The 18,939-nt window shown below is 37.6% G+C and overlaps 1 long non-coding RNA gene across 1 annotated transcript in view; it reads left to right on the top strand.

Moving 5' to 3' along the window:
• The window catches only part of LOC144311964 (uncharacterized), a 38,121-nt gene extending 20,026 nt beyond the window's left edge, over positions 1–18,095 (top strand). The window contains exons 2-3 of the long non-coding RNA XR_013377439.1: positions 17,335–17,566; positions 18,007–18,095. This is a non-coding gene — a long non-coding RNA (uncharacterized LOC144311964). The remainder of the gene's footprint in view (positions 1–17,334; positions 17,567–18,006) is intronic.
• Positions 18,096–18,939: the final 844 nt, after the last annotated feature.

Raw genomic sequence — 18,939 nt, 5'->3', positions numbered from 1 at the left:
TCCATCATCCCGTCTTCCCAAGCTCCTGTTAAAAAAAACAAAACGAAAAAAAACTTCCACCCAGAAAAATGACCAGTGCTTGCAGACTCCCCAACTGTCTGTGGAAGTAGAATATAAAGTATCTATAAATATGAATAGTATAGATGTATATAGTGTTTACATATGTAGTATTTATATTCATTACCATACATAGTTTAGTATTTCTATATAGTATACATAGTGCATGTATAAATACCATATCACATAATTTAGTATATTAATATGTATTCACATGACAAATTAATATCATAATTTATAATAATAACTTATATTCTTTGATAATCAGTAATATTGTTTATTAATATTATGCTTTGATATTTGGAATGATAATTAAAACAACAGCACAGCTTAAAATCAATGGCATCCTGAATTTGATGAAGTATGAGTATGAATGGGTATTTATTTACGTACTTATTTTTATAGATTTTTTAAAAGTTATTTATTCATAAGAGACACAAAGAGAGAAGCAGAGACATAGGCAGAGGGAGAAGCAGGGAGCCCGATGTAGGACTCGATCCCGGGACTCCAGGATCACACCCTGGGCCAAAGGCAGACGCTTAATCACGGAGCCACCCAGGTGCTCCTGAATGTGTATCTAATAGACAATGAACATGTGCATGAGAATATTATGTATATATGCACATATACATATGTGTGTCCTCAGAAGAGAGAGTTTACTAACAGAATGTTCACACATTGATAACAGGTAACAAAAGCATCTGCTTCCTGAATTTAGCAGCAGTACTGCTTTACCAGTGGACTGGAATGATTAGGGCAAGTATTCTTATGCTATGGTGAGAGTCATTTTTGCTCCAGGAAATATTCTTTGGCCTTCTGAGCAAGTTATTCATATATGGAGCATGGGGAAATATTCTGAGATGGAAGCAAAACCTAGTCTTCCTATTATTGTACAATTTTTCATCCATGGAGAAGTGACTGTTAAACATTTGAGCCCAAATATAAATTCTGGAGGCAGGAGAGAATGTATCTAATAAAGAACATAAAAAAGAACACGGGATCTTTAAGGCCGAGGAAGAGAAAGCAATCAGGAAGAATTAGTTGTGAGCTTTGAAGGGGAAGAAAGCTATGTACCAGAGAATCCAAAGAAATGAGTTTCTAATGAGGACTGTCATTCAAATGCTACGTTTAACTTGACTCTCTCCTAAGGGATGTATTTAATGAGAAATCCAATATCAGTAATCAATATTTTTAAGTTATGCACAAGTGCATGACCAGATCTTAGAAGTTATTAAGGCAAAAAACAATGTACAAAATATGTAAAGAGCTAGGCTTATGACCCTGACTTCTGAATGCTGTAGATTTTGAAACTAAAATTGACAGGTTAAACACGGAACATCAGCTCCAAGTTTCTAAAATATGTCATTTACTATAGGGAATAAAATAACCCTAAAATACTTCAGTCAAAAATCTTTAATATAATAAAATTGTTTAAATATGTCATTTATCCATTAGGCTGTCAGACAACACTCCCACACACAATGAAATGCCCGCTGTTTCTTTTTTATTATTTATTTATTTATTTATTTATTTATTTATTTATTTATTTTTGAAATGCCTGCTTTTTGACAGCTGGATTTTTGTCGGGAGAGCTCCACATCACAAAGGCTAAAACAAATGCCCTAAGTATATTGCACAGAAGATACTTCCAGGAAAACTAATCTGGGATTAATTTAAATAAATTCCACATCTGAAATTGTGGGGAAAAAATACATATACATAAACTCTTAAGCAATTTATTTGTTAGTGAAGAAAAGTGAGAATTAGATGATAATAAAGTAGATATTAATATGATTGAGTAAAATTCATAGCACAAAATTGGAATGAAAAGAGAGGAATATGATTAATTTCTTGACAGAAGGATTATTTGACTTAGAAGCAAAGATACAATTTTTTTGATAAATAGAAACACATTTATTGATAATAAAACAAATTGCTTTTTCTAGAAGTAATATATAATTCATTCCTAACATACCTTTGCAAGAGAGCCATGCTGAGAAATATGATCTGTCATTAGAGAGCTAATTAGAGTCCTCCCCACCCCAGACAGCCATAAGGGTTGCATTCTAAGATCCCCAATGGATGCCTGAAAACCATGGACAGTATTGAACCTTACATATTTTGTGTTGTTTTTCTTATGCGCACATGCCTATGATAAAGTTTAATTTGTAAATTAGGCACAGTAAGAGGTTAACAATCAAATAATAAAATAGAATGATTTTATATAACAATGTTCTGTAATAAATGTTACGTGAATGTGGTCTCTTTCATTCTCTCTCAAAATAGCTTATGACTCACCTTTCTTCTTTTTGTGATGATGCAAGATGATAAAATGCCTGTGTGATATGAGGAAGTGAGAAGAATGACATAGGCATTGTGATGTAGTGTTAGGCTACTACTCGCCTTCTGAGGATACATTGGAAATAGGATCATCCGCTTCTGGACCACAGTTGACTGTGGGTAACTAAAACCAAGGCAGGTGAAATAATGGAGGAGGGCTACTGTAAATAAAAACATTTGACTATTTCAAATTGGGCTCAAAGTATCAGTAATAACCCCAAACAACACCATCAGCCCCACCAACACCACCATAAACGTATCGCTTATTTAAGTTTGTTGTGACATATGTTCACTATTGGGCACTTCCCATGGAAAGTGGATAAATTGTGCCGCAAATTTGCAAGGGAAATTCTATTACTGTTATTTAACGGATTGAAGAACTAAAACTCAAAATGTTTAAGTGATCTTCCCAAGATCGCATAGTTTAAAAAAAAAAAAAAAGATGGTTACAGAGTTTTGAGACAGATGCATCTCATTTCATAGCCAATTGTCTTTCCATCGAAATATATAGAAAATGTCCATCTGTTTGATGCATGGTGTAAAGCAGTATGGATTTGGAACTGAAATTTTATTTTAGGACTTGCTATGAAATGATTTTGTGATAGTCTTAAATATTTGGCTTATTTTCTTCAGTTCTAAGCTTTTTTACCTATAAAAAATTCAAGAAGTTGGTATAAAATACACCCACTTGAATACATTCTACCCTTTTCTCTAAGCTCTAAATTTGACAAACCTTCCATTTACTTAGTCAATGAGTGTTTGAAATATCATTGTTATTTTTTGACTGTTGTAGGTGCTAAAAATTTGTGGTTGTGAAGACCATCAAAAGCCGGGAGTTTATGACTCACTTGATTATAAATGGTATGAAATAAATAAATACATTACATAATAATATTAGTCATATGTATGGGTGCGTATACCTGCATGTATACGATAGATGTATCTTCCATGTATATACTACCGATATCATACATGTGAGATAAAGTAAAATCAGGTTGTGAAACAGACTGTGATAGATGGGGAGTATTTAAAGGTGTATGAAGATGGCTTCTCTGAGGAGATATTTGCGTAGACTGTAACAAAGTGAGGTGATGCTCTGGAAAAGAACTGAGGAATATCTCAAAAGCAAGAGAACCACAAAGGAACAAGCGCTAAAGCAAGAGTGAGCTCCTTGCATTTTGGGATTAGCATGAAACCCTGGGTGGCCAGATAGGAAGGAGCATCTGGAGGGACACCCACTTTTCATCTATTTTACTGGAATCACCCAAATTTGTACTAATATTTTATTTCACTTTGATATTGAAATAATCTCCCTGAATTCGTCCTGCTTCCATGAGTGCCCCACTTCAATCAATTCATTAGCAATAGACATGTGTTCAAGTCAAATTCTTTTCTCTATTCAAAATTTTCCAGTGGATTATAATCATATGCAGAATAAACAACAAACTGCTTAAAATGAGCTAATGGCATCTACATGTCTACCTATTGTAGGACTTGCTGATGAGTAAGTAACGAAGTGTAAGTGAAGGAAGAGTCAGGGAGGCTCCGAGATTTTGATCTCACTAGATAAATGACAAGGTCATTAATTCAGATGTGGAAGATCAAGAGAACCATCTTAGAGAAGAGTATTAGGCACTAAAGATCACATGTTGGACCAATTATGGAGGAATTCTTAGTTGTAATCCAAGTATGCAGGAGAAATAAAGAAAGACAGTCAAATCAAGGAGCAAATATTTTCTAAAATGAAGAATTCCCTGGAAAAGTTATTAATTAGTACAGTGATAAGAAATAATATGTATATAGTCTCAAGCAACATCTTAGAGTAGGGTTTTTGAAAACAAAAAATATCCAAGAAGTAGCAATGCATTCTAAGGAATTTACCTATGCCACCCTCAGCCACATGGAGAACAAAAGCACCTATAGGCACTCATACACACACACACACACACACACTCACACACGCACGTGTTTGCACACACACGCATGCACAGCTAAGACTTCAAAAAAAGGAAACTGTTGCCCTCAGGACATAATAACTAGGTTCCAATTAAAGCAAAAGTTAAAGGGGGATTTATAAAACGGATGGAGATCATTGTAAGAATTGATTGTACTTAAGGCAGATTTTAAATTCCAGAAATGAGAGGGATTATTTGAGAAAAAGAAAGGAGTATTAGACCAAGTCAAACTAGGATATGTAAGTGCTCTGCAGGGAAGAGAATCTTGCATATCTGGTCCAAACTGTGGTAAATGAGCATAAATGTCCTCTTAGGCAGAGTGTTTAAGGAGGACAGAGTGGAAGGTAGACTCCTTCTGAGGTTGATGTATGGGTAGGGACTGAGGTGGGGAGGGTTTGGGGGGGTCTGGGGTGGGGAGGAAAGATAGCACAGCAGGAGTGCTGAGAGAGCCTCAGGAAGGTGTGAATGCATGTCTTAACATTGTTCCTTTTAGTTGCCCATACTTCCCTTTCATGGTAGAAAATGCAAATGTATTCCCTTCAATTATCTTTCAAGGACCAACAAGCTACGGGCTTTTAAGACAAATTAACTAGAGAATCTTGAAGATGGGAATTAACATCGAATCCAACATGGTATTAGATATATAAATAGAATAAATGCATCTTTCACTGTGAATTGAATGTTACATTTTGGTGCTCCTCTCTTTTATGTGGTTTCCGTTACTATAGAAACTTCCTCTGTGGAGCCATATATCTATTTTAATCTCGTCAAGCCTTTCCTGAGGGGGGAAAAATCATTAACAGTAAAAAAAAGAAGAACGATTCCATGGAAAAATCTTACAGAATTACAAAGGAAGGCCTAAGGAAGCAAGTATTATATCTATGGTCGTGTTTACATAGGATCCTATGTAACTGCTATCTGGAAGCAAGCTAAGCACTTCACATTTCTGCATGTGAAATGAGAAAAATAGTGCTCTTTCCTCTCTCGAAATCATTTGCAACATGCAATTGTCAAAAGTTGGTGACTGACTTCACTCCGTGTGGCAACGCGCTGTGTAAATTACACGTGTCTTGGAGTAGGATAACTCAGGGCATTAGGATCCAGCATAGTGTAGCAGTGAGGTGGAGCCTGCTGACCTGCTAACCCTGGGGACTTGCCCTCTGTTTAATTTCTTTCTCACTCAACCCTCATCAGTAAAATGTATATACCAGATGTAATACCTATATCGCAGGCTTAATGTGGGAGTTAATAAATGTAAAGCACTTAAAACTTTATAATAAATTATAGAACCTCAATAAATATTTATTACTCTAGATGATATGACCCTTACAGAGTTCAATAAAATATATCACTTTAATGATCCATATATAAATAATCATAGATTTTTATCAACAGTATGGTAAGAAATATAAATACACTTGGATATCATTTTTGTCAGTTATTTATAATTGTAACGGGCTAAAAATCCCATTTTTGGCGGGAGAGAGCCAAAAATGCACAACATTGAGTCAATGTTCTGAATGAAGAGATTAGGCAACTGCAGCAAGCCACTATTTTTTAAATTGTGAAATGACACTCAATGGAATATTCTCATCAATATCCAGAAAGACATATTATCATTATTAAGAAGGAATCTAAAAATTACAGATGAGCTGTCAGTGGCTGAATGAAATTCTGAAGGAATTATTTCAAAAATATGCTTTTTGAAAGAAAGGAAGTAACATGAAGAAAATGAGAGGGAGAGGAAATAGCAATGAGCTTATGCATGATTATGATTATCATCACAGGATGATAGTGAATCTTCAACCTGAGATATTAATGTGGGGCAAGGCTCTTTAGCCACCTTTATCAGAATTTTGTAGAGGGAATAGGCCAAAAATGGAACACAAAACCTATACCTGTCCTGTTACTCAATAAGCCTTCATGACACTTGACCATCTTACAGTCTAGGCTTGGGGGTAAAAAGAGAACAGGATGGTTCGCAAGACAACAAAAAATTCTAGTCACCACATAATCCACTGGCTGCTCTGTTGTAAGTTAGAAGTGTCCATATGGGAAATGTTTGCACTGCAAGGTTGGATCTTTGATTTCCTTACCTAGATCTTCTAAAACTATTGCATAAATACCAAAATGCATTCACGAGTAAGCCGCAAAAGCTGTTTGCAATTTTGTATTTTAGAAACACAAAATTAAAGGAAATAAGAGAGGAGGTGGATTATGTTTTAATTTTCCTATTTGAAGACGAGGATGAATAGGGTGAAACAGGCCTTCCTCTTGCATGGAAACATCCAGTCTCTTAGTTCATTCTGTCGTCTGCTCTTCTCCCAGCATCTACTGCGATGACACATAATATTAATGTTGGCTCCATAAAATTTCTTGAAAGAAAGGAGGAAATCATGAAAGAATAAGTAAGGTAAAAAAGAAAGGAAAAGAAAAGGAAAGGGTGGAGAGAGGGAGAAAATGGACTCTCCTTTACAACAGAACACTTGCTATTTTCCTGATTTCCAGTAGACTTTGAGCACTATGTCAGGTCACAGCTTTTGAATCCAGCCAGCGACCTAAGCAACTGCACCCATGCAATCCCAGACAAATTACTTAACTTTGCTACCACCAATCTCCTCTGAAATGTATATAATATAAATACATAAGTAATAATAGTTGTAGCAAAGCAATGTTTTGTGGATTAAATGACGTAACTCCAGCAAAGAGCTGCGCATACCATCAAACTGTCTGAGGAAGCGTGTAATAGAAGGTACAATGATAATAAAATCACAGAGCAATTGAGGCAAAAACACAATGATGATTTAAAAAGCTATGGAGTGAGAAGGAAATAACTCCGCCAGAGAACCTAGCCCAGGAAGAGCAACTGGAAATGAGCAGAGATCTTTGTGCTAGGTTCCGTGACAGGAAAGGCAAGACCATAAACATGCTGAGTTTCATGGGTCTAATTATCCTATAAAAGGATGCTTACCAAACCATCAGGGGAAGACAGCGTTTTCATAGAATAATAAAGTCTGCGTGAAATTTTCATATGGGGCCCCGAAATGACAAAATGGATCATGTCTTCAAAAGTACTGTCAAGATGCAAATGGAGACAGTCGTCACAAGACTCTTAACATTTAAACAAAGACCATAATCCTAAAACCGGGTTCTGTGTAATTGTTATTATAGAAGCTAGAGTATTGTCATTATGTGACATCCTAGTAAAAAACTTGTCAAATCTAATGTCCCATAAATGGGTTCGGGAAGAGAGAGTTTAATATTTTTCATATAAAGAACTAAAACTCGGTTATGTTTTGGCATTTTAAATGCAATATCCTTTAAACAACAAGAGTAATACGTTCTACACATTGTACAATGCCCTATGTAAAATTATAAGCTGATGAGTTTTCATGACTCTCATTGCTCGTTCATAACATCTCTGTGTAATGATAGAGTTTGCTTTTTCAGTCGTGATACAGAGGAGGAAAGGAAGAAGTCTATCCAGGGTCTGTTTCATCTCTTATTTCTCATTAACATGAATACAACTGACAGCTTTGCCTTCACGTGCGTGTGTATGGGAACCTGGCGCAGGATGAGAGCGGCATTCAACGTTAAAGGAAAATCGTGCCACCATCGTAGCACAGCATGGGTTCTGCTTGGGGTTTGCATCTGACCCCGATTGCAGCTCCCTGGGAATTCCACTGAAATCCACTGTTTGCACATAACAAATACTGGAAGGTTTTCATATGCAGACAAACGATTGCGTCTGGAGTCTTTGCAGTTGGTGACTTTGCCCTATCATTATAGATAAGGGGGTGATGACATGAGCGGCGACGCAACCATGAGAACAAGTTCACTTATTACAATTTGCAAAGATTTTTTTTATTATAAATTTGAGGTTCTTTCAGGTTTCTGGTTTGCTCTGATCACTTGTGTCAATTCCACTGAGCATATGAAATGCTATTTTTATAGTATTTATATCTCTTAAAACACAGATATCCACACAGTACCCTTTATTTAGCTCCCAGAGGAAATAACGATTAAAGGCTTTACAGAATATCATGATTTATTTTGGTTCATCACAAAGTAAATGGGATGGCGTTTAGGCAGGGCACAGGGGAGTGGCAAATTTCTAAGGTCTACAGAGCTCGTACAGTACACGGATGAGAGAAAAAAAAACATTATTATTCAGAAAAATAGTGTCTCATTTTTTTGAGTTCCCAAATGAAAAATATCCATATATGTCTTGAAATCCCCAAGATTGAAGTTTGAATGAGAAATTAATGTGAGATGGGATTAGAAAATGATTGTCTCTTAGTGACAAATGACAGCTCTGTGAAATACGGTACATTCAGGCTGTTGCTACAGTGACTTATATATTCTTTTTTCCCCCATTATTTACTTCTGTAGAAATAGGAATGTACATATTTCTTCTTGCTAACTTCTAGGGTTTAAATATTGGGAGAAGCAAGTTGTTGTCACGAGAAGAAAAGATGGCAAACAATCATGTAGAGTGTGATATTTGATAGCCCGGGAGCAAAGTAATGGTTGAGTCAGCGCACATAAATCTCCCAAATCTTATTCCCACAAGAAAAAGACGCTGCCAAAATCCAAGGCCTGGGCTAGCTGCGCCTGCCATTATTGATTTCTCTCTAAGCGTCAGCAGCTCATTATCTGGATACATAGTGTTAATGATACCTCCTGTCCTTCCATTTTCCTCACCATTGGAAGACATGCTTCCTCCTGCAATACCCCAGGGTCCCTTTATTATCAAGTAAGACGGAGTTGTATCCTGAAAACCTAATGGAAGGGTGGTGGGTGACTCACTCTTCCACCTGCACCTGTAATTGATGCAACAGAATTCGTCTTGAGACTTTCAGAATGGACGCAGTGATTGACCACACCCCCGCATCAGAGCTGAACATTGATTCATACTGCACCTGTTCTGAAAAAACTTCGGAGGCACTTCAAGAATTCACATAAAAATTAAACAAAAAATAGGTGCTGAGATTGGAAAGATGAGAATTGGAGCAGGAAAGAAATAAGGTGGAGGCAAGAAATAGAAACATGCACAACATGAATGAACATGTGAATGATGGGAAATATTCCGGAGGTAAGGTGAGGGAGTACCAATTATACCTGGCCCTCTGTGTGCGTCTGTGTGTGCATACGTATCACTAAGATCTCTACACCTATATTGTAAATTTTTAATTCTTAATACGGTTCTCTACAGCTCTGCACATTTTTTTTAACCATTTTGTCCTTTGACTAACGAGGGTTCAGACATAATAAAGCCATTGTTTGAAACTTATTCCTAATAATAATTCCTTTTTTAACACATCAAGAAACAGTTTCAAAGTTGCGTTAAGACACACAAATGCTTAAGACCAACGCGGTCTCAGAAATCTAACGCGTGTGAAAAGGACGTGGAGTTTTAGCTCTTCTCTTGCATTTACTCTCTGAAGTATTTTGGTTCCACATTTCCCGTGTTTGTCGTAAGGTGCTGATCTTATTTAAAGTGCTTAGTCTGCGATCGATGTTATTTTCCCAATTATGGAAGATAAACCATTTGCACATATTTCATCAAAAATAGCATTCAGCACGAGGCAAGCATCTATTGCTTTAAATGAAAACATACATGAAGTCGAATATAGAAACATTACACTTGAGATAGAGCTTACTCCCCTGGAATAGATCAATCTGTATTATCTTGGTTTGGTTTAAAAAAGGGGAAAGGAAAGAAGGACTCTGCGCTCTATGTGCATACGGTAGGTGATATACCATTACGAGTTACATTGCCTTATATGAAAGCCTAATTTGAAAATATATCTGAATATCCGCTTACATGAACCATGGTACATATCATGGAAGAATTTTAGGAGTCATTGGTGAGATGCTCTTTAGTGAGTATGACTGAGTTCTCACACGAATTGAGATCTGGGGAGCAATACTTGCTCCGCGTATTACCCTACACGTTGGACACCCCCCACGCCTTAGCCTCTTTACCCTGAAGTGAGGGAGAAGAGGAAGTATTCACTGTCACAGGTGAGGGCAGAGGTCGGGGTGGTCGCAGTGGCAGCGGTGGCGGTAGCAGTGGTGTTCCTCACCTTCAGGTTGTCACAGACCACTTAGGGACCGAAGGAAATGCTCATGACACAGCATAAACTGAAAAAAGCAGATGTTGGGACAGGTCAGGGCCTTGTCAGATTTCAGAAAGACTCACTTCCTTGAGCCAGAATACACTTGGAATATACTGCTTTAAAGCATAAGAAATATGTGTACATCCTTTAAAGCATAATAATACGAATATCACTTCAATATCAGAAAGCCAGCCCCGCTGAAGGCTCTGTGTGTATGTTATCATTTTTTTTTCTCCCTTTGCTATGAAAATGTCAAGTGACATGTTGACATTATACTTTCTTCAGTCATCAGTTAATGATAGGATTTGTTCACATGTCAAAGCAATTCAGTGCAACAAAGCACAGCTGCTATTTTTTTTTTTTTTTTGCTTTTTTTTTTTCTTCTAACGGGCTTACTAGGGACCAATGGCCAAGGTCTTTGCTCACTAACAGGTGGTTTTTGTAGATGGTGTTTTGAAACTATTTATTACCTCCAATGAGATGTAAACTGTGGATCACGAAGCCATCCAAAATCCTGACTCTGTTCCATCCCTTGAGGCAAGTTCAATGGACACATCATCCTGTGCTCTCCTATATGCATAGCAACGAGAAACTAGAATTTCTAGAAAAAAGTGAGTCTCCACGGATACTGTGTTAAATACTTCACGATATGCGTTACCCTTGTTGGAACGTGTATGGTCATTCCTGATGTAATTTAGATAATAGCCACTTTTAAGATATACCTTCTTAGGCATTATAGCAATTTTTTTTTTTTTAAATAAATACTTGTTAAGTCTCAGGGGACCTTCAGAGAGATTTGGCTTAGGTTCCACAGGGAACCTCCTTATCTATACATGTAAACAAAGACGCAGAAATAGACTCAGGGACGTAGCATGTTTGTGAGAGATGCAAGCCGGGATATTGGCTCAATTCAAACCTTCCCTAAGGCAAGGTTTATCCCATAAAGTCAGATGTTTCTCTAGTTCAGCTTAAGTGGTGGAGTCACGTGGCAACATCTAAACACTTTTGCAATTTGCTGAGCTCCACAACTCCAAAATTAATTAATTTTAACAAAACTCTAATCTGTGGGGAAGTCACATTATTTTGAATTTTGTGGATAATTTATATTGAATTGTGATTGAAATTTTACAATACGCTAATGCAAATTGACATGCTAATTCTCATTAAATGCAACTGGCACTGCACATAAACTTGACCCAAAGGGAAAATAGCAGACTATTAACAACAGTTGTATCTTGATGATAGGATTAAATATAATTTCTATTTTTTTATACAGCATTTTTAAAATTTAGAGTGAACTGATATTTTCAAATTAACTGTGTAAATTAAAACATTTTATTAGATGTTCGCTAAGTAGAGAGATAAATCTAAATAGAATTTGAGAGTAGCCTAGCTAGGATTATCAGTATATTATATTCTATGAAATACTTGCACACACACACACACACACACACACATAGAAGCCAACATGTCATGAGAAATGTCACTTTTCAGCGATGATTTTTGGAAATGTTAATCATTATCTCGTTTAGATATTCAGTACCTCACTTTTAAACATGATAATCTTTATGCTTCCTGTTTGTTTCTGAAATATTTTTCCCTCCATTAAATCCTACAACCAGTGCCCAGATTCCAAAGTAAACAAGTCATGTCTATGAACACTATTTCTAGCAGATGACAACAGTGATTATTTGTGCCATCCTGAAAATGTTAAGACACTTGCTTTCATTATTTTCCTTAAAGTGATGTCATCTTCCTCTGTAGAGGTACACAAATTGCTGTGTTTCTATGTCAGAATGTAGAAATTATATTTCCGCAGACATAATCTCATACCCACAGAGTTAAATAGTCCATAATGAAAAAATTCTTAGATATTGGGCTTCAAAATGCAGTTAGTGGGGGTCTGTTTCAAATCCTATTCATTATAACGTACTGAGGAGACAACAGAAACATGTTACATTAAGGATTTCATAGGGAAGATACAGTGATGGCAGAAAAAGGTTTCGAAAGAATCGATGGGTTGGGAGATTTGCTGCTAGGAGAACTCTCCCTCTCATCCCCTGGAGAGCCACCTGGAAACCAAATCAAGAGATTCTAAAAAAAAAACAAAAAACAAAAAAAAAAAAAACAAAACAAAAAAAAACAAACAAAAAAACAAGAGATTCTTCAGTTAACCTTTTCCCCTAAACTGACGTGGTCCGGGATCTGCTTGGGAACCTCCCACTGGATGTTAAGGACATAGCAGTTTCCTCTCCATGTTTCCCGGCCTTCTCTGCTGTGAACAGTGGAAGACTCCATCTGTGACTACCCTTGGATCCTCTGCTAGACACCTGCACTCATCCGTCCCCTGGGAGAAGCTCCTAGCACAGGGTAGGACGTCGCAATTAATTGTAAAATTCTTTGCATTTGAACAAAATGAGAGGAGCATTCCAGACACTCAGACAAATACCTAGACTAAAACATTTTTTCTCCTAATTTCCTCCTATTCACAAACCTACATACCGACCCTGCTTTCTCATGGTCCTAACCTGGATCTAACACCTATCCTGGATTAAATAACCTCTGTGTGTGTTTTTGTTTGTTTTTGTTTTGTTTTGTTTTGTTTTGTTGTTTTTCGTAATCAAGAGAACCACCTTTACTACCCATTATCTGGCATTATATTAATATACAGCTTCTTTTTTTTTTTTCCCTCTTCCCAGTGGAAGCCCAATCTCATGGGCTCTTAGGGGCTCTGTTGGGACTGGCAGGAAAGTCCTGGGATGGGAAATACCTGGTTGCCTCTGCTTCTGAAGGCCCTTCCTCCTAAGACTTGCCTGTAAGGAATCTGGCTCCTACCACCCACTGTCCCAGTACGCTAGAGCGGCCCTCCCCCTAGAGTCACAGTACGGTGGTGACTCACCTCGGGGCCCCCACTTGGTTCCAAGAGTAGGTCTCTGGCCTAAAGTCTGTGCAGGCCAGGGCACGCCTGAGGCCAGAATGTGGGAGTGAACCCCACATGCACCAGCTTCAAATCCAGCCTTCCAGGAGCTCAAGGGCCAGGGGCAGCCACTTGGGCTTCCGGCACTGAAGCCTGGGTCCCCAGTCTGACATTTGCCAGAGTCCCAGGCCAGACAAACACGCCGCTCCATTCCAGTGCATGGCATGTCCAACACGTGCACTTTTCTTCATATACCTCAACCATAACGTTTTGCCACAGTTTGGATGCAGAAGCAGGCGTGACAATGTGACAGTTTTCTCTTCAGCCAGGCATTGAACAGAAAGGCAAAAACTTAAAACAGTGACATTATGCTCATCATCTTTGTTTGTGTTAGAAGAATGTAGTTATTTAAAAAAAAAATCCAAATGACAACCACTTATCATTGATTCTCTGCATGTAGGTGACAGCGGTTTGGATTTAAAAATTGAGTACGAGGTAGAAAACTGTAAGAGCATAAACAAACAATGACAGATAAAGATGCTTCATTCTTCCAGTTGAATTAAGAGAAGACATTCCCCTCCTCTTTTTTTCTTAGATCATTCCGTCTGTGTCTTCGAAATATGTGCAAACATTTTAAAAGCTAAATAAACCTCTGCCAGCGTTAGAGCCCAGGGATATCTTCTTCAGGAGCCGAGAATCATCTCTTTGTCATATAATCATCAAGGGAGCTAGAGACCCTATGTCTCAGCTCCTGATTTCTGTGGGAGCCTCACTCCAACTTACAATATGGTGTTTTGTTTATATATATTTTTCCATTGCACAAAGCCAATTAGTTAACGCAGATGGTCAACCCCGATTACCCAGAATCTAGGAGGATCTATGGGTGGAAAAATGTGCCACTGAGTCCTCTTAGTGTAGGGTTAGTCATTGTTTGTCTTGAGGACATGTATGGAACTGGTCGCAGCTGTCTGACGACATAAAAGGGTGACATGTCCTTCTGCCTTGGGTTCGCATCCTGGCTTACCGTGTATTCAATAATGAAATTATTTTCTTTCTTTTTTTTTTTAATTTATTTTTTATTGGTGTTCAATTTACTAACATACAGAATAACCCCCAGTGCCCGTCACCCATTCACTCCCACCCCCCGCCCTTCTCCCCTTCCATCACCCCTAGTTCGTTTCCCAGAGTTAGGAGTCTTTATGTTCTGTCTCCCTTTCTGATATTTCCCACACATTTCTTCTCCCTTCCCTTATATTCCCTTTCACTATTATGTATATTCCCCAAATGAATGAGAACATATAATGTTTGTTCTTTCTCTTCTACCGCTGGAGACTTTTGGGGGGTTGGGTGGGGAGAGATTTTGTTTTAATCACATTTCTCCAACTTAAGAAAATCTTTATGGGATTTAGCTGCAATCCTTTTCTGTTGTCTATTATGCAGGAGCTTAGTGTTCCTGGATTTCAGAGGAAGTATGTTGTCGTGGGAGGAAGTGAGCAGGTGAGGCTAGACTTCTAATTCCGCTAGGCTGGGCTCATCAGTACTCAAAGGGCTGCTTCAATGCACCGTGAGCATTCCTCTTCTCTTTCTCTCCTCCTTTTTTTTATCTGACAGTTCCATTTCTTTTGTCCTTATGGCCCCTGTCCTGCTCCCATTGAGCTTTATATTTTCTGCCTTTGCTCTTCTGTACTGCCTTGGAAAGTTCTACTAGTTGTCAGATTTACCATAACCCAAGACTCCATCACCCACATCCATGGATTGGATGATGCAAATACCCTTACCCTATCGGCTGCTTATCCTAAATTGATCACCCCCAATTTTTGTGAGTACCTCTTAGCTCTTTGGGGGTGTATATGTGGCCTGTCTCCCAGCCACAGGTGTACATGCTGCCCATTCGCTTGGGTCTGCTTTCTTCTTCACAGACATCGGTACCACGCCGGACTGGTGGCATAACCAGTCATCTGTCAGTGAGGTACTTGGTCTAATTATTGTATTTAGCTCCTCTGTGATGGGTTGACACCACTGTCATCTGTGCTGTACCTTCAAATCGTTGGTTTTCTTGCAGGGGGGGATTATTATAATTTGCTTCCGAAATTTAATAGTTTCTTCATATTTTACATTTGTCTCTTAATTTCTCTTTTACTGTCTTTTGCCATTTTTTTTTTCCTAGTGAAAACTCAGGTCACTGAATTTTTCCTCACATAGGAAATGTGATTTCCATCCCCAAAGGCCAGAAAAATTCATTTTTTATTATAAACATTCTGTAAACATTGTTGGCTTATTTACCTAATTCCATTCTTTTTTTTTTCCTAATTCCATCCTAAAATTCAGTGACATCTCTATCTTAGAAAAAATTTTCCAACCCAGAAATCTCTTTTATTTCCTCTATTTCATACTTTACTCCTTTCAGCATCATTACTTTCTCAAGGTACCTCCACGTCACTGACTCTGACCTCAGGGTCATAAGTTATTGCTTTGGTTCTGTGGACCTCTACTGTACTTTATATCACTACTGCTTTTTAATATTATTTAATTTTTTCCTATACCCTTCCAGCTCATGTGTCATATCCTGTTGTGCTTTTATCATAATAAAGATTATTTTGCAATGTCTATGTGGTCTATGATATTTGTTAAAGGCAAAGTAAAATAAGAATTCTTATACACATTCAATACATGACAAATATTGTATTTAACCTAGGAATTAATGAAGGAACCAGGAAGATATTACAATTGGCTCAGAGTCAATTTTTTTTTCAGAGTCAAATTTAAAACACACACACACACACACACACACACACACACTCACCATTAGTGGCCTTAAAATAAATTTACAGGGGACGGCTGGGTGGCTCAGTGGGGTAAATGTCTGCCTTCGGCTCAGGTCATGATTGCAGGGTGTTGGGATTGAGCCCCACGTGGGGCTCCCTCCTTAGTGGAGAGTCTGCTTCTCTCTCTCCCTCTGACCCTCCCTCCATCCTCATGCTCTCTTTCTCTCTCTCTCTCTCCTTAAGTTAATAAATATCTTTAAAAATAAAGATAAATAAATTTACAAATTAGAACAAAATTTGTGGGCATTCACAGGGCAATAATCCACTGAATACTACTGGCTGTGATATGCATTTCTAAATACAATGAAAAGCAGAGATAATTCAGAAAAGTACAATAGACAGGAAATTGAATAAACTTTTGCTCATTTTTGAGGCTTCTTACAATTTGGGAAAAAATGAAGAACTATTGGCCTTAACATTTTTAGTTTCTCAAAATAATAGTTCCTCTGAACATTTTTCTTGCTGGTGATTATCCCTTCCCCTTTTCTTGTCTTAACATATATGGTGTATTCTGTGCAGATTGGGATAGGAAAATATTAAATAATGTCATTTTCCTCCCATATTTCACGTTAGTTAATTTAAATTTCTATGTTATTTCTGTGTCTTATATTAATTTTATTTTACTAGCTGTTAGAAGGAGACATGGAGGAGGGAAAAACATGCTACTACTGTTTTTCTTTTTTAAGAATGTGTTTTTAAGTAATGTGTTTTTAAGTAATTCCCAACGTGGGACTTGAACTTAAAACCATGAGGTCAAGAGAGTTAGTTACAGGCTCCATCTACTGAGCCAGTCAGGAGTCAGTGTTTAACCTCACAATAAAAGACAGCAGCCAATACAGGAATTTACATTCTGTTTCTTATTTTTAGAAAGCTCATTTCGCCACTCGCTCTTTAGTTGTTAGCCATTGGAAGACTACTCTATTGACTCTCTAGCCATGGCTCTTTTGTACCAGAAAATTTCTATTTTATTAGAAGCAATAAAAGTTACTCAAAGATATTATGAGCGCTGAGGCACTGAAGCCATGTCCAACAGGATTAATGAAGATAAAATTATAGAAAATGTATAGCTTATATTTTAGAGGGCTGTTTTTCCCTGACTAGCTCTTGCTTCTTTTCAGGCCCCACTAACAAGTACACTAGTGTTTCCGCAGAAGCCTGGACTCAAGGTCAACTGATACGGTCCCAGCCTATGAAGAAGCAAGGCCCTACATTTTAAGTCCTTAGTCTGAATGATCTTAGACCACAGAACAGCCCTAGCCTACCTACCGCAGACAAAGAACTTGCCAGCCTTAGCCAGCCTCAACCAGCTTGAGCCCAGTCACCAAGTCAACGTTCCATACATGAGCCCAGGTGTGTCTCACAGTTACCTCTGCTACATTATGATGTTAAAGTGTCTGCCTTAGGAGGACCACACGCTTTATTGACATAACATAGGGTGCACAGGGTGTACATGTAGGTGTCTTCTCCAAATATGTCTGTATAAACTTGCACCTACCTTTACCTGCGATGACTAAGTTCCCCTTTCTAAATATTCATCTTGTATCCTAAATGAAAAGAACCCACTCACCTCTGCTCAGGGAGTCATGGCTTTGGAAATTATTCCCTGTGATCTCCTTATTTACTGGAAAATAAAGATTACTTTGTGCAACCACTCCACTTGCTGTAGCCTCTATAAGTAACTCACTAAGGAGCGGAGTCACATGTCCGCTTACAAGCTGGAAACTGTCTTTCAGGGGTGCATGTAAGAAGTATCCTTTAATTTAAAAATAACAATTCTCTTCTTGTTTAAGTCACAGGTCTTCGGGATTGACAGCTCTAATTACTCCTCATGAGTAGATGAGTCCCCTTGTGTTTTTGGAGAGGAAGGGATCATTCAGATATTGAGGTAAGGCGGTACCTGATTCCTTAGCTACCGAGTAAGTGTTGGGAGGACAGCCTGTGGTTTTTAAGATGTCACAGAAATTAATTCAACGGACCACCCTTCTGTAGTACAAGTCTATATAATTCTTCCCTTTTCCCCTACCCACTCCAAATTACTTTCATGCAGCCCAGGACTAGAAATGCATTTTAAGGTACACACGCTCTACAGATAAAACAGATTTATTCAACTGCACTGCACATTTAATATCTGCCCTACCAAAATATTTATACTCTATCTGAGAAAAAACACTCATAGGAGTTGTTTAAAAAGCTTTGAATCATGAAGTTGTGAAACATTTGGATTATGTGGATTAAAAAAATATATAAATTCAATAAAATAAAATCCCCAAAGCCATTTTCCCTACCCTAAGTAAATGTTTTCCAAGATTCATAAATAGTTTTTAAGCATAACAATGTTCATATAGCTTCTTTTGCTACGGAAGAGTATCTGCTAAAATTTATCAGGAAAGAAGAAAAGAACTCAGGGTGATTTGGGATCATGTAGTAACAAAGGAATGATGGTAAAATATTGCCTGTTTAAAATCAAGTGGGAAAATGAATTTACACAGATGCACACACACATACACGTATGCACACTGACCAAAGGATGTTTGAAAAATTCCTATGAAATCCAATTTGTTATTGCAGAAGATGAAGAGTGAAAGCAGATTTTACATGTCTTCAAACATATATTTTTATACTGTTCTTTTTATATATAAATAGTTAGAATTAATCTATGATTATAAATGTCATTATTCAAAGATTTCTACATTTCCATTTCATTTTACTTTGATTTTAATCAT

The sequence above is a fragment of the Canis aureus genome, chromosome 4 (assembly GCF_053574225.1).
Source record: "Canis aureus isolate CA01 chromosome 4, VMU_Caureus_v.1.0, whole genome shotgun sequence".
Taxonomy (NCBI): domain Eukaryota; kingdom Metazoa; phylum Chordata; class Mammalia; order Carnivora; family Canidae; genus Canis; species Canis aureus.
The sequence above is the reverse complement of the archived record's forward strand: the minus strand, read 5'-3'. Positions and strand labels throughout refer to the sequence as shown.